The sequence below is a fragment of the Bidens hawaiensis genome, unplaced genomic scaffold (genome assembly GCF_021521415.1).
Source record: "Bidens hawaiensis isolate Kalapana, Puna unplaced genomic scaffold, B.hawaiensis_p1.1 tig00026205_1, whole genome shotgun sequence".
NCBI classification, from domain to species: Eukaryota; Viridiplantae; Streptophyta; class Magnoliopsida; order Asterales; family Asteraceae; genus Bidens; species Bidens hawaiensis.
The window spans coordinates 36,951-52,896 of record NW_027494217.1 but is presented as its reverse complement, the minus strand read 5'-3'; the positions used below and the strand labels follow the sequence as shown (position 1 = coordinate 52,896).

The following is a 15,946-nucleotide window of genomic DNA, read 5'->3' as shown; positions in this document are numbered from 1 at the left end:
CTGCGCGTCGCGAATGCGTGATTCAAGATTGCTCTGAATCGGCGCAAAGTGAAGCTGCGTGCGCGGCAAGATACAGTTAAGCTGGCTGGGTTTACGGCTGAGCGCATCAGCTACCACATTAGCCTTACCAGGATGATACCGGATCTCACAATCGTAATCGCTGATGAGTTCGTTCCATCGGCGTTGCCTCATGTTAAGTTCCTTTTGATCAAAGATATGCTGAAGGCTTTTATGGTCAGTGTAGAGGATACACTTAGTACCATAAAGGTAGTGTCTCCAGATCTTCAAGGCAAATACCACTGCGCTTAGTTCGAGGTCGTGAGTTGTATAATTCTTTTCATGAACCTTGAGTTGCCTTGATGCGTAAGCGATAACCTTGCCTCGTTGCATAAGAACACAACCGAGACCTTGGTTGGATGCATCGCAATACACGACAAAATCATCATTACCCTCAGGTAGCGCAAGAACAGGAGCTTCACACAACAAACGCTTGAGCGTCAGAAAGGCTTCTTCTTGCTTCGAGCCCCAAATATACGGTTTACCTTTGTGCGTTAGAGCTGTTAAAGGCAAAGCGATCTTCGAGAAGTTCGAAATGAAGCGCCGGTAATAACCAGCTAAGCCCAGAAAGGAACGGATCTCGGTAGGAGTGGTCGGCGTAATCCAGTTCTTGATTGCTTCAATTTTGGATGGGTCGACATGAATACCCATCTTGTTTACAACATGACCAAGAAACTGTACTTCATCAGACCAGAATTCACACTTGGAGAGCTTGGCAAAGAGCTGCTCGGCTCTAAGCTTTTGCAATACCAACCGAAGATGTTGCTCATGCTCGGCCTTGGTCTTAGAATAAATCAGAACGTCATCGATAAACACAATCACGAATTTATCCAAGAAAGGCCTACACACCCGATTCATTAGATCCATGAAAACGGCGGGTTCGTTGGTTAAACCGAAGGACATAACCAAGAATTCAAAGTGGCCATAACGAGTTCGAAAGGCAGTCTTCGGAACATCTTCATCGCGGATGCGCAACTGGTGATAGCCAGAGCGGAGATCAATCTTGGAGAAACAAGAGGCACTTTGGAGTTGATCAAAGAGGTCGTCAATACGCGGTAAAGGATACCGGTTCTTAATGGTGAGTTTGTTCAACTCGCGGTAATCAATACACATGCGAAACGAACCATCTTTCTTTTTAACGAACAACACCGGAGCACCCCAGGGCGAAGAGCTAGGGCGAATGAATCCTTTAGCGGTCAACTCTTGAAGTTGACTTGCCAATTCTTGCATCTCAGCGGGTGCAAGACGATAAGGAGATTTGGCTACGGGGGAAGCACCAGGGACAAGATCAACACGAAACTCGACTTCACGAGCGGGAGGGATACCAGGAAGATCATCAGGAAAAACTTCAGGGAAATCACGCACAACAGGGATATCGCGTAGCTTCTTCTTTCCTTCATCGGGTTTAACCACATGGGCTAAAAATGCAACACACTTCTTCCGCATGAGTCTTTGGGCTTCGGCGCAAGACATAAGCTTGAGACCACTGGAGGGTTTCTCGCCATAGATGTGAAGATCACCATTTTCTCGAGGAATGCGAATCAACTTCTTGGCGCAAATAACTTCGGCGCGATTCTTCGAGAGCCAGTCCATACCAATAATAACATCAAAGCTTCCAAGAGGCATGGGGATGAGGTCGATCAGAAAATCGTTTTCGTTAAGGTTAAGCGTGCAATTTTTAATCACTGAGTTAATTAAAACAGTTTCGCCATTAGCCAATTCAACTGAAAAATTTTCTTTTAAATCGCTGCGCGGTCGCGCAAGCTTCTGCTCAAACACGCGAGAGATAAAACTTCGATCGGCGCCAGTATCAAAAAGTACAGAAGCATAAAATCCGTTAAGCAAAAATGTACCATTAACTACGTCATTATTCGCTTGCGCTTGGTGCGCGGTTATGTTAAAAGCTCGTCCGCGCGTCACTTGGTTCGAGATTTGGTTCACCGGATTCGCTTGCGTGATTTGCACTTGTAGTCTCGGGCACGCGTTCCGGAAATGACTGGGATCACCGCAGTTAAAGCACGATCTGGGTCGTGGGTTTTGGTAGGTTGGTTGTGGGTTCTGCGGGTAGACTGGTGGTGTTGGCGCAATTGGATTGGCGGAAGGGACTCTACAGTACTCGGCTGAGTGGCCAACGCGGCCACATCGGTTACATTGTCGACACGGGGTTTGGGTTGGGTGGTGAAATCTATAGGTTGGGCAGAAGGGTTGGGTTCCTGTGTAAGGTTTCTTAGTTGGCGGGGCAGGGAGTGTGGGATTGGTTAAGGCATAGTTGTGGACTACAGGAGGTGTTGGGTAGGTCGACAGTGGGTTAGGCGCGTAAACTGGAGGTTGATAGGTGGGTTGCTGGACAATGGGCGGGCTGGTAAGCGCATAGGCTTTGCGCCTGCGCTTGAGGTTGTTACGGTTTGAGGGTTCCGGCTTGGTTTCTGTTGGTTCAGGGGCAGTCTTGGTGGGTTTGGTCTTCTCAGCTCCCCGCAGGAACAGGGTTCCTGCTCTGACATGGTTGTCGCTGAGCACAGCGGCCAACTCGATGGCGTCAGAGAGGGTTGCTGGGTTTCTGGCCCATACAGAATCTTGAATTTCCATGGGGAGACCCCCAAGAAATTTCTCGATGGCTCGGCGGGAAGGGGTAACAAGGTGAGGGACAAGCAGGCTTAGTTCATGGAAGCGCGTCGCGTACTCGCGCGCTTCACCGCTGTGTTGCTTAAGATTCCAAAATTCCTCCTCCAGGCGCTTAACTTCGTTGGGAGGGCAGAATTCTCGCGTCAGTATTTCCTTGAATTCCTCCCATGTCATGCTAGAAGCAGCTTCTGCGCCACGCGCATGAGCTACTCCATTCCACCATGTAAGCGCTCTAAATTCCAGGACACTGGAAGCATATAGGGTTCGTCTGTCAGGAGGGCATTGGGTATGGAGGAAAGTGTTTCCTATTTTCTCAAGCCATTGGAGCATCACGGTGGCTCCTTCAAGCCCTGTGAATTTCGGAGGGCTACCCGCATTAAAGGACTTAATGTTGTAACCGGAGGTATTGTTTTGGCTCAAAGCTTGGGCTATTGCGGCGGCCATTTCCTGGGAACGTTGCTGTCTACGCCTGCGCGAGGCTTCTCTCCTTCGATGACGGCGAGATAGCGGAGGCATTCTATAAAAGTTTTAGTTTTGTTAATATCTTAGCGCAAAGTATAATCTTATAAAGCTTGGTTTCGCGGGGTTAGATACCATCAACAGTTAAAGTAAAACATGAATTTGAATGCAAACTTAATATAGATAACAAATTCGAATCGAGAATCGACAATTCATGTATCACCATGACTTTCCGAATTCTCAATTTAAAATGACGAGTAAACAAGTATGAATTCTGCTCGCGGCAACTTATATGAATTCTGTTAGTTCTCCTCCACCCCCGTTTCAAAAATAGCATACATCGAACGAGATCGTATCGAAGCCAACAACCGGTTGATAACGGATTACTTCGGCGACTCACCAAGATACAAGAACCCGAAGCCCTTTAGGCGTCACTTTCGGATGTCTAAAAAATTATTTATGCGCATCACAAATGATTTGGAGCGTGAGCTTGATTACTTTAAGTAAAAGCCGGATGGTCAATGGACGCTAGGATTCACGTCTATTCAGAAGGTTACGTCAGCCGTACACGTACTCGCCTCGAAAACACGGCCGACATCAACGACGAGTATTTAAAGATGACCGATAAAACAACTAAGGACACCTTGGAGTATTATTGTTACGGTACATTTCATTTTTTTTTAAATTAATTATATCACTTGTTTACTTTAATCAATTATTTTATAAAAATTGTGTAAAATATAGGAATAATGAAACTATATGGACCACATTATCTGAGAGAGCCCAACTGGAACGATCTATAACGTTTTTATGAGGCCCATGCAAAGGTGCATGGTTTACCCGGCGTGATAAGGAGTGTAGATTGCATGCATTGGGAATAGACTAATTGTCCAACTGCATGGAAAGGCCAATACACATGAGGTGACCAAAAGGGATCAACGGTCAGCCTTCAATGTAACACCCCGACCAAAGGCGGATTATACATCGTGGCGCCACATATTGTTTCATTACTCGTGACACTATTGGGTGTCAATATTTAATAAATATATTCATTCACGCACGCGCAACGTAAACACGAGATAACATAAATCAACATAAATCAATATATTATAAGACAAAATATTCGAACAATAATAACTTGTCTTGATACATTTTAATCTAGGTCCAAAAGTAAAAACGTCCTACGTATCCACAAGCTCCAAATGTAGCTACAGCAAACCTGAACATGTGTTAAAATAAACGTCAAACACTTGCGTGTTGGTGAGAAATCAAGTTTAATACAATACATAGATAACATAAATCTGCGCGCAACACGTGTATGTCTGGTGTTTAACAAGGGTGTAATCAGATTGTGATCAAGCCTAAATAGATCATAGTTCATAGTTCAATCCGTGCTCCCAAATGAGCACAAAAACAAGAAAACATCTGTGCAAGTGTAAACAAAGAAAACCGTAAACGATAGGTCTCCCGTGTTCATCTAATGGATCCATGAAAACTTCGGAATAGGCCGAACAAAGCGGTTAATGATACACACATACAAATAAACAGCCAAGTAAACGTCCTCAACACATGGGATACTGCGCGACTAAAGTTCATAAACAAGTTTAAGACTCGAGTTTGTACGAACACATGAACATCCCAAAACATTAAAAATAAAAAGGGATTAGATACGAGATTACTCACTTGATAAACGATGCGGTGTAAGATAAAGCAAGAACCAACTTTAAACAAGCACAAGTTAACCTATAAATAAGATTATTGTTTTAATGATTTGATTTAAGTCTTGATTATAAGTTAGCATAATTAATAAGTAAATTATTATTATATATAATACATATATATATTACCGGAAAAGCAGGGCAGAACAGGATAGAAGACGAAGGCAAAGAGAGAGGAGACGGCAGAGGAAGAACAACGGAAGAGAAAGATAATAAGTATTTGTGTGTGTAGTGTTAAGAAAATAGTATTATTATTTATAGGGAAACCCTAGGGAACACAATCCCTAGAAAAGGGGAAAAGATCTCCAAAAAGTAAAAGATTCCAAAAGCAAAAGATATCAAAAGATATGGCAGCTGCAGGGGGCAAAGGAAAAGCTGACAGGTAACAGTAAACAGGCATGGGAGGGTCAGATAAAGGTACTGGTCAAGCATGGAAAAAGCAGATCTCAAAAGATAATGTCAGTCACTTTTTCTGCCAACCAATGGGGTTGGTGCGCATGCTGCGCCAAAAGTGGCTTTTCAGACACAAGATAGGTCAGGTCAACAGCACAGAAGATAAGACAACACAAAAGTAAACGGCTAGATTAAACAGAAGAAAACTCAAAGGGTTTAGCGCGAGAAGGCATCGAGCGCACGCGCGAGGGCGAAGGCAGACAGAGAACAGTCCACAGCGCGCCGCGGGAAGAACTAAAATCCTTAGCGCGTCGCGGGAAGAACTACCATTCTTAGCGCGCTACGAGAAGAACTACAATTCTTAGCGCGTCGCGGGAAGAACTACCGTTCTTAGCGCGCTGCGAGAAGAACTATAATTCTTAGCGTGTCGCGGGAAGAACTACCGTTCTTAGCGCGCTGCGAGAAGAACTACAATTCTTAGCGCGCTGCGAGAACAGTTTGCCTCGCGTATCGCAGGAACAACTGGTCTACACGCAGGCTTCCTTGTAAGGAGTCTGGCGCGTGGAGCTGCGCAGACAACCTTAGGCGGGAAGAATCAAAGGACAAGCAAAGAGTTAAGAGAAAAGGGGGGGGGTTCAAGGCCTAAGGGCGGAACAACGACAAGAGAGAGAAAGAGGCGGGACGGCAACAAGAGGGAAAAGAAGGCGGAGAGAAGAAGAGGGACGGGACGGCGGAAAGGAAGAGAGAGGAAGAGGCGGGAAGGAAAATATATTATTATTATTAAAAGTAAAGTATAAGTATAAATAAATATTAAATCATAAAAGAAAGAGATCGGATCGGAGAAACGGGTACCTGGGTCGGGTCGGATCGGGGCAGATGTCACATTCAAGCGATTGCTCCATACGACCTTTGGATTTGGTCGGCATTCTTTGGTGTTCCTGGTTCCAACAATGACATAACCGTCTTAGAACAGTCGCCTGTGATGGAGAGTTGCATATCTGGGACCGTTCCCGTCGCTTCGTTTTGGGCTAACGATAACTTCTACCATCATAGGTACTATTTGGGTGATGGAATACATTTAGAGTATGCGATTATCGTGAAAACATTCAGAGACCCGTTGGATGAAAAAAGACAGTATTTTAAGAAAGTACAATAGTCTACGAGAAGGGATATCGAGAGGTGTTTTGGGGTTCTTCAACAATGCTGGAATTTTGTTAAAAATCCTTGTCGTATATGATCTTTAGAAAGAATGAAATGTGTTATGTATGCGTATATCTTAATGAATAACATGATCATCGAAGACGAGAGAAGAGCAATATGTCCAACTTTCATACCGGACTCGGATCCACCACAAACTCCAACAAGTATGGAGCAAAGACTCGAAAACTCGGATTTCGTGCGATCAATAAAGATGCATAACACACTAAAGGGGGATTTGGTCCAACATCTCTGGATGAATCGGCGTTTTCCAGGTGAAAATGAGAATCAAAACGAGGGCAACAATGAAGACGATGATGAAGACGACGAGGAGGGGGGCGAAGACGATGAAGACGACGAAGGTGAATACAATGAAGACGAGTAGTTTTTTTTATTTTAATGTAATATTTATTTAATAAAATATTATTGTTATTTGATTATTCTTTATAAAAAACTAAAAAAAAACAAAAAAGTATAAAAGTGACTGGCACCACGTGGCGCATATTATAACTACACCATGTTTTTGTAAAAAACCATAACTCTAACTGAACGCCACTTGGTACATAACGTCCAAGGGGCGGCCATTATAACTGCAAATGATCTTAGAAAATATAATATTTAGAGTAAGTGTGATTCGCATAATGTTTCAAAATTAGAATTTGTATAGAAATTGAAATCTAAAAGAATTGGATTTGAAATATAAATATTCCAATATAAATGTGAATTTGTTAAAATTGGAATCTCAAATTCATTTTTTATGTGTTTCGTTGGCCAAAGAATTAGAAACAAACATCTGGGGCAGCTCTGAGAAGATGAAAAAAAAAGTTGAGCCAACAATGAAAAATTATTGCTATTAAGTAAAAAGAACATTTTGTTGACTTAAACAATTTAATTTTAAATGAGCTTAGTTGATAATTTGAGTATATAATTAAAAATAAACTTAAAAATGTCTCAAATAAGAATATAACTCATAAATTTTTGGTTAGATGTCATATCACTTTGCCAATAAACTAAGCCAGTGGTTATGTAATTATACGTGTTGAATCCTTGATTATACATATTTTTTTTCATAAAAATACATATAATTTTAAAAAATTACCGGGCCTAGCGTGATGTCGGACATGTGGCCGTCGACTATCCCGCTATACTCTAAGGCCGGTCCTGCAAACACATGGAACCCCACCAACACTTCCCCTGCTCTACTGTTAACCTGACCCGGCCGACGGATGACCCCCAACATTTCGAGCCAACCAGGCCCAACGATGACCGGCACCATTTCGATCAGACTCGGCCCGATGATGACCCGCCGACGTTTCGACCAACCCGGCACCAAGTTGGGTTGAAATAGTTCTGGTACAAATCTCGTTCTAATCCGAGCTGGTTCCCGGTTCGAAAAGCATCGTGCGCGATAAGAGGACTTTGTATCCAAACATTTTTCTAACTTTTTTACTTGGTGTCTTTTATTTTAACCTTTTATTTCGTTTTATGTTTTTCATTTTTAGTACCCATCTCACGGCCTCTTCGTATACATATTACCACATCATTCAGTTTACATTACTTAATCAGAAAGCTAATTGTAAACCTCAACGAAGTTCCAAAAGAAACAAAAATAAAAAATAAAAAAATAAAAAAAACCGAAGCTTCTCGAAACTCATTTATACGCCTAATTGCAACAGCCAACACGTACACAAGACTTGTAGTCACTTTGAACAGATCCAAACGGTTTGTATCTTAATTGGGCAATTGCAATTTTTCCTTTCAAAATTATACAAATAAATATTTACCCAAATAAATAGTTTAATTGCATATTTTCCCCTCATTAACTAGAATATAACAAATTTATTCATTTTAATTTAAAATAGTTTATGTAATGACTATTTTACTTTTACTAAGCTATAAACATTACATATTTACCTATTTTAACTAGTTTTTTGGTGTGCTTTCAACCAAAACCTAGCCCTAAAAAAATCTAACCACCCCTCATTTTGAAAAAAACTAACCCTAAAATCTAAAGTAAATCTCAAGGTTAAATTGAGATTTTTTTAATGAGAGATACTAGATAAATATTTTATTTTTTACTTTTAAATTTTTTTTGTTTTTTATATAATTTTGTATTTATTATTTTTATAAGGGTTTTTGAGTAGCTCAAAATTATGTTTTTTTAAGTTATAAAAGAGCACTTTTGTCAACATTATTTTTTGTTAAGGAAAAAGGGAAATATAAAATTGAATTTTTGGATTGCGTAAATATGAATTTAAAAAGTTGGGGATGGTTGTTTTTTTGTTTTTTATGAGGGATGCTAGATGAACATTTCAGTTTTTTTTTTATTTTGTATTTTTTTAATAGTTTTTTTTTTGAAGAATTTTTAGAGTGATTTTTTAAGTTATAAAACAGCAATTTGTCAATATTAAACTTTTATTAAGAAAAAGGGAAATATAGATGCAATTAAAGAGTTAAGGTTTAGGAAATATGCAATTATTTTTTAATTATATTATATCGGACAAAATCATTACTAACAAAATTTTAAAAGTTTAGTTTACACATATCGAGTTTGAACTAATATTGCCCGATTTAATACTCACTAGATGGGTGTCAACATAATACAACAGAGTGCACACGTGACCCAACATTATTCTAACATGAAACTTGTTATGACATGACCCTTCCGACTCGAACCCGTACCAACCCGAACCATATTAACCATTTTTTGTATCAACTTATTCTGACCCTAATCCGGTCATACACATGACCCAAGCTCAATTGACTTGACATGTTGCCGGTTCTAACTGATAATCACGTAATATATATGCTAATTTTTTAAAATTAAAAAATATAGCAATATCATACTTAAATTAAAGAGACTAAATACTCATATTTAAGATGTAACTCTTTTTCAAAAATTATTAACGTGTGAAAAAATATTGCCGTTAAAAATTCATTTGGTAGTTGGTTTTGAAAGAGAGGTAAACGTGTAACTGTAATACAAATTATCAAAAATTAATTGAAGTTAAGGGACGAAACTTGTAACTATATTTTTAAGAATTTAAAGTTAACAAGGTGCTTTAAAGTTTAAAGACAATATTGTCCCTGAATATTAAGATGGTAGCCTGCCCATGCGTAAAGTACGTGTACGTACTTAATCAGTTTCTATGAAGTTTCGTCAATCCATATGATTAATTAGCAACCTGCCCAGTGCCCACTATATATACAAGTCAATAGAAGCACTTTGAAAACATAAACCCTTTCTTCCATTTAATTAAAAAAAAAAAGTTTGTACAAATTCAACCCCACGACATTGGTACCATGATGTACAACGTAAGAACATCGTCACTTGCAAAATTAGCCAAGAAACGATGGCGTCGTGCATACTTCACAATAAGTTTCTCAAACACATTGGCCTCTTTGGCTAAAAACATTTCTCTAATCAACCCGCAAGTTGTTTTTCCTGAGGTTCGTATCAATATCAAAGAGGTGCATGATCATCACTTCTACGATATTTGTCAAACGGAGCTCGTTAATATCATGCAAAAAAAAGACCTGGAAACGCTTCACAAGTTCGATGGTGTCAGGGGTTTAGCAAAAACCCTTGGCACTGATCTTGTGAATGGAAACACCGGTCATGATTTAAACAAAAGGAGAGTTGTGTTTGGTTCGAATACTTACCAAAAACAGCCTCCAAAGGGTTTGTTTTATTTTATGGTCCATGCTTTCAAAGACATCACCAGTCTCATACTAATGGGGTGTGCGGCTCTTTCTCTTGGTTTTGGTATCAAAGAAGACGGAATTAAAGACGGATGGTATGAAGGTGGAAGCATAATTCTCGCTGTCTTTCTAGTTATCGTTGTGTCAACGATTACTAACTTTAGACAGGAGAAACGGTTTCACAGTCTGCCAACTATAAAAAACAATATCAAGATTGCCGTTTTTAGAGAATGGAGGCGACAAAAGATATCGATAATTGATATAGTTGTTGGAGAAATTGTGGTCTTAAATTCAGGAGATCGGATTCCAGCAAACGGATTGTTTATTGATGGGCATTCGATGATAGTAGACGAGTGGAGCATGCCAGGTCATGATCAGAGTGAGCCAACAGACGTAAACGCCATCAATAATCCATTTCTATTTTCAGGTGCCAAAGTGGCAGATGGGCATTGTCGAATGCTTGTGTTATCCGTTGGGATGACTACCGCTTGGGGGAAGATGATTAGTTCCATCACGGATGATAATAACGATCAAATGCCATTACAATCACGCCTCAAGAAACTAACTTCTTCAATAGGAAAGATAAGTCTTGCACTCACTTTCCTAGTTCTTATAGTTATGTTAATTCTTTATTCGGTTACTAGTACTTTCTCGGCGGAAGTGACCATCGTGGTGGTGGCCATACCTGAAGGTCTACCGCTAATTATCACCCTCACATTTGCATACTCTATGAAGAGACTGATAGGTGATCAAGCCATGGTTTGGAAGTTATCCGCTTGTGAGACCATGGGTACAACTACAATTATATGCACCAAAGAAGGGCAAACTTCGCAAGAGGTAACCGAATGCAAAAGGCGATGATTTCACAACAAAAGCCATAACCGTCGAATGTGAAATAAGAGAATCTGGTAATGTAGAATGTGAAGAAGAAGAAGAAGAAGAAGGCGCCCAGTTTCTTAGTTTTACATATGAAGAAAGAATGCAAAAGGTTGATAAAATCCGTGCCGGGACAAAGGATACACCGGCACTCGCACTCAAAGAAGTTGATATTGAACTTTCAATGGAAATACAAGGAACCGAAGTGGCCACCCAAAGCTATTGCTATTTCAGATAATGACAACGCCTCCGTTCCGGCCATATTAAAGTGGGGACGATGCGTCTTCCATAGCATCCGAAAATTCGTCCAATTTCAAGTCATGATAAATTTCGCAGCTCTCGTTATTAACTTAACCACATCAGAAACCTCTGGCGGGGTCCCTTTAACCGCTGTTCAACTCTTGTGGGTGAACTTAATCATGGATACTTTGGGTGCACTTGCTGCAGAAGGGCCAACTAAGGAACTCTTGGCCAAAATGCCCGTGGGTCGGGTCAAACCACAAGTAACTAATATCTTGTGGAGATGCCTATTTGCGCAAGCTGTTTTCCAGGTTACTGTTTTATTAACGTTTCATTTTAAAGGTAAGGCGATATTTAACGTGGATGAGAAGGTGAAGAACACTCTAATGTTTATTACTTTCGTGTTATGTCTAGTGTTTAACGAGTTCAACTCAAGGAAGCTTTTGAAGAAAAGAAATATATTCAAAGGTATGTATAAAAATACGCTGTTTGTTGCGATAATTGGGATTACTGTAATTCTTGAAATTGTGATGGTGAAGTATTTTAAGAATTACACTAAGGCAAAGAGATCAAATGGTGTGCAATGGGGGATATCTATTGCTATTGCAACTTTATCATGGTATTCCCAGAAAGAAGATGCGTGGAAGTCCGAGGACGATTTCAATACTACTGTGGTTGAGTCCATGAACAAAAGGATGGAGAAGATAAAGTCTGAGCGCGCACAGCTATGGGAGGATCGGAGGAGAGGTTGGTGGCTAAATTAAGGTTTTATGAATGTGGTCAAGAGACTCCGGGTCAGAGATGAAATGGTTAAGCCTCACGCGGAGTTGAGATCTCTGGCCTCCCGTGTGGGGTTTGTTCCAAGAAGGTTTTAACGACTGCTACTATATTTTTTTTCATGATGGAAGTGGTTTTTGAGATGATTTCTTGTTTAGATTTGCATGCTCTTGAAATGTACGATTGTGGAAGCATTGTAGAGTGTAGAGAGCAACTCTTATAATGTAATACTAGGCTATTGACCCGTGTATGACACGGGTGGAAATATAGAAATGGTCAATAACAAACATATATAATTTTAATTGACAAGATAATTTGTAGTATATATTTGGGGACGACAACATGATATTTATAATGTACGTAACTTAAATACACAGATAAATGTAATGTAAAATCATAGAAACATGAAAAAACCTATAAAATATATATATATATATAGGGTAAGGATCCTAAGAGAACCCTTTGCAAATTGAGAACTTTGAGAATCATTTTGGACCACTAAAAACACCTTTAGAAAAAATATTTAAAAAAAATCATAAAACAAAAAATAATAAAAATTTTAAAAAAGTAAAAAAACCAAAATTCTTATATTTTATTCCGGTTTCATTAAAAAAAATTAAAAAAAACGTCGTATTATACACATATGTATAATTTTATTTAATCCTCAGGTACGTAATATACACATATGTACGGTATCATTTATCTTATATTATACATATGTGTACACAAAAAACATGTAAATATACATATATGTATATATTATACATATGTGTATATAATTTAGCTAAACCGAGTTTTTTTTTTCATTTTTTTATTTTTTTATGAAACCGGGATGATAAAATAAGAATTTTGGTCATTTTAATATTTTGATTTTTTTGTTTTTTTTTTATTTTATGATTTTTTTATTTTTGGGTTTTTTGTGGTCCAAAATAGTTTTCATAGTTCTCAATTTCAAAAAGGTTCTCTCATGATCCTGATCCTATATATATATATCACAAATAAATATTGCAACAAATACTTCAAACACATAATATATAACTCAAGGACTCAACATAAGAAATTATATTGTCAAAAAGATAACTGAAACATATCATATCGGTTATCCTTACGAAACATCATGCCGAAAAATACGTACACATTGTAAAAAATTATAATGTAATTGGATTTAGACGAATTGGCTAAATATTTATAATGGACCAAAAAGTGTTGCCGGTTGTACTGAAGAAAGTAAACTAATACGGTGTTATTATCTATAAAAACTAATATATTTCTAAAAATTCATAACTTCAATAGTAATATCTAAACAATATACCTTAAAATTTTAATAATAGTTAATATTCATCACATTCACTTAAAATAAACATAATAATTTAATTGGATTTAGGTTGATGGCATTATTACATCTTATGTTACTCTTTTATTTATTACAAGCTAACAAAAACAACCAAAGTTGAATTTCAGCATTAAATGTTAAAATGTATTAAAAATTTGTTGTTAATCATCATTGAAAATGATGGTTACATCATATTTCTTATATTAGTTTACTTATTTTTGACTAATTATGTATGTTAACATTTTTTATAATTGATAGTAAATAAAATATCAATTGCTATTTGACGATATATATGTATATATATAGGGTAAGGATCCTAAGAGAACCCTTTGCAAATTAAGAATTTTGAGAACCATTTTGAACCACTAAAACACCTTTAAAAAATATTTAAAAAAATCATAAAACAAAAAATAATAAAAATTTTAAAAAAGTAAAAAAAACCAAAATTCTTATATTTCATTCCGGTTTCATTAAAAAAATATAAAAAAACAAAAAAAAGCGTTGTATTATACACATATGTATAATTTTATATAATATTTAGTTACGTAATATACACATATGCATAATATCATTTATCTTAAATTATAGACATGTGTACAAAAAAAACATGTAAATGTACATATATTTATATATTATACATATGTGTATATAATTTAGCTAAACCGAGTTTTTTTATGAAACCGGGATGATAAAATAAGAATTTTGGTTTTTTTACTTTTTTGATTTTTATGTTTTTATTTTATGATATTTTTTTATTTTTGGGTTTTTTAGGGTACAAAATGGTTCTCATAGTTCTTAATTTCAAAAAAGTTCTCTCATGATCCTGATCATATATATATATATATATATATATATATATATATATATATATATATTAAAAAACATTTCTTTTATTATTTTCTATACTCACACATTTACTATTCATCAATGTCCAAATCTTCCTACATGATGTACAATTAACCATTGCACGTGTATTATATATGCATTTAAAAGGTAAAAATTAAAGTTTTTTTCTTATAATTTATCACAATGATTTCAAATAATTACCCTTTTAGACTCTCAACTTTTATCACAAACTTTGGTTTATTAGACTTTTCGCATAAAGGTTTTTTCACTTATATTTTTTTTACCTCTCAAATTTAGTTTCATATATATACTCTTTGGCCCAACTTTGGTAATGAAATTTTTGTCACAAAACTTTTACCATAACGAATTGAACCGATATCAACCAAGTTCTCGTCGCGTGCTCGTCGCAAAAAGCGATAGATTCGAACATGTAACGCATTTAACCCACTATGCCGCAACACGCGGGGTAGAAATATATGTTCACGTTTTTAGTATATTGTTTACTTTGATGTAAGCTTTAAATTGAAGCTAATAACATAACTGAATAAATTTAAATATACGTTACTGTATTAAAGCGTTATAAATAAATTACAATTGTTCGAAATGCTACTTAGTGGTTCTCTTGGTGTTGACACTGCACTTTTAGAAAAAAAAACATTGTTATATAACATTTGAAGGGTAAATAAAGATTATTAAAATGACTACCTGTTTGGATTACTCCTCTTATTGGAAGAAGTTGATTGAACAAAATTACGTTTGTTTGATTTTAAAGACATGTATAATATAATATAATAAGGTTATCTTATGAAAATGAGGAACAACATAAATGTTGACAAAAAACGTATATAACGTGTTGTTTAATTTTGTTGATTTAACGAAAGATTTTAGTACACAAAACGTAACAATTAGAAAAACGAGACAACGCGAGTATTAAATTTAGTCAAAATTGTGGCTTATTTCTATTGAATGTTCATAATGTAATTGTAAAACATGATAATTATAAACATTACCTGGAAAACATAAATAACATACCTTAGTCTACTGGATATGCAGAATAATGGTTAACTTCAAACGACATAGAGGAATATAAAATCGTTAATGTAAAAGTGTCTAAGACACCAACATTGTGGGTTGAATGTATATAAACAAAATGTGTAGAGTTAAATAGTATTCAACTTTTCATGCGTAAATTAAGAAACCGGAATATTGTTTGTAAGAATTGATCTATAAAAAGAATTCAATTAATCTAAAGAATTCAATAAACCGACCTATTATAATGGAGGGAAGCTTGAATTTGGTAACAACGTATATTGAAGTTTCCATAGTTAAATTTAGAAAACCTGAAGATTGCTTTTAGGAATTGATTTATACAATGAATTCTACCATTATAAATTTATAATTGACATATTATAATGGATGGTTGTTTGAATTTGTCAACAAAGTTTCATACATATTTTATGTGTTATTTTTTTTATAGACAATGGCTAGTTGACTAAGGAATGCAGAAGCTGCATCGGTTAATTGGTTAATGTATGAATATTTTAGGTGGTTTGATTTTTTTTAAATAAATAAATTTGTTAGTAGAAGACCATACTGTTTCTGTGTCATAATTTTTGTTTATGATATACAATACATAATTGAGTAGGACACGACAGCTGCATTGAGTAATTATTTGAATATCTAACTCATTAACATTAATACATGAAATATACAAACACAACTAATT

At 36.6% G+C, this 15,946-nt stretch overlaps 1 pseudogene; it reads left to right on the top strand.

Moving 5' to 3' along the window:
- Positions 1–9,688: 9,688 nt before the first annotated feature.
- LOC143573098 (putative calcium-transporting ATPase 13, plasma membrane-type pseudogene) lies at positions 9,689–11,009 on the top strand (annotated as a pseudogene).
- The last annotated feature ends 4,937 nt before the right edge of the window (positions 11,010–15,946 follow it).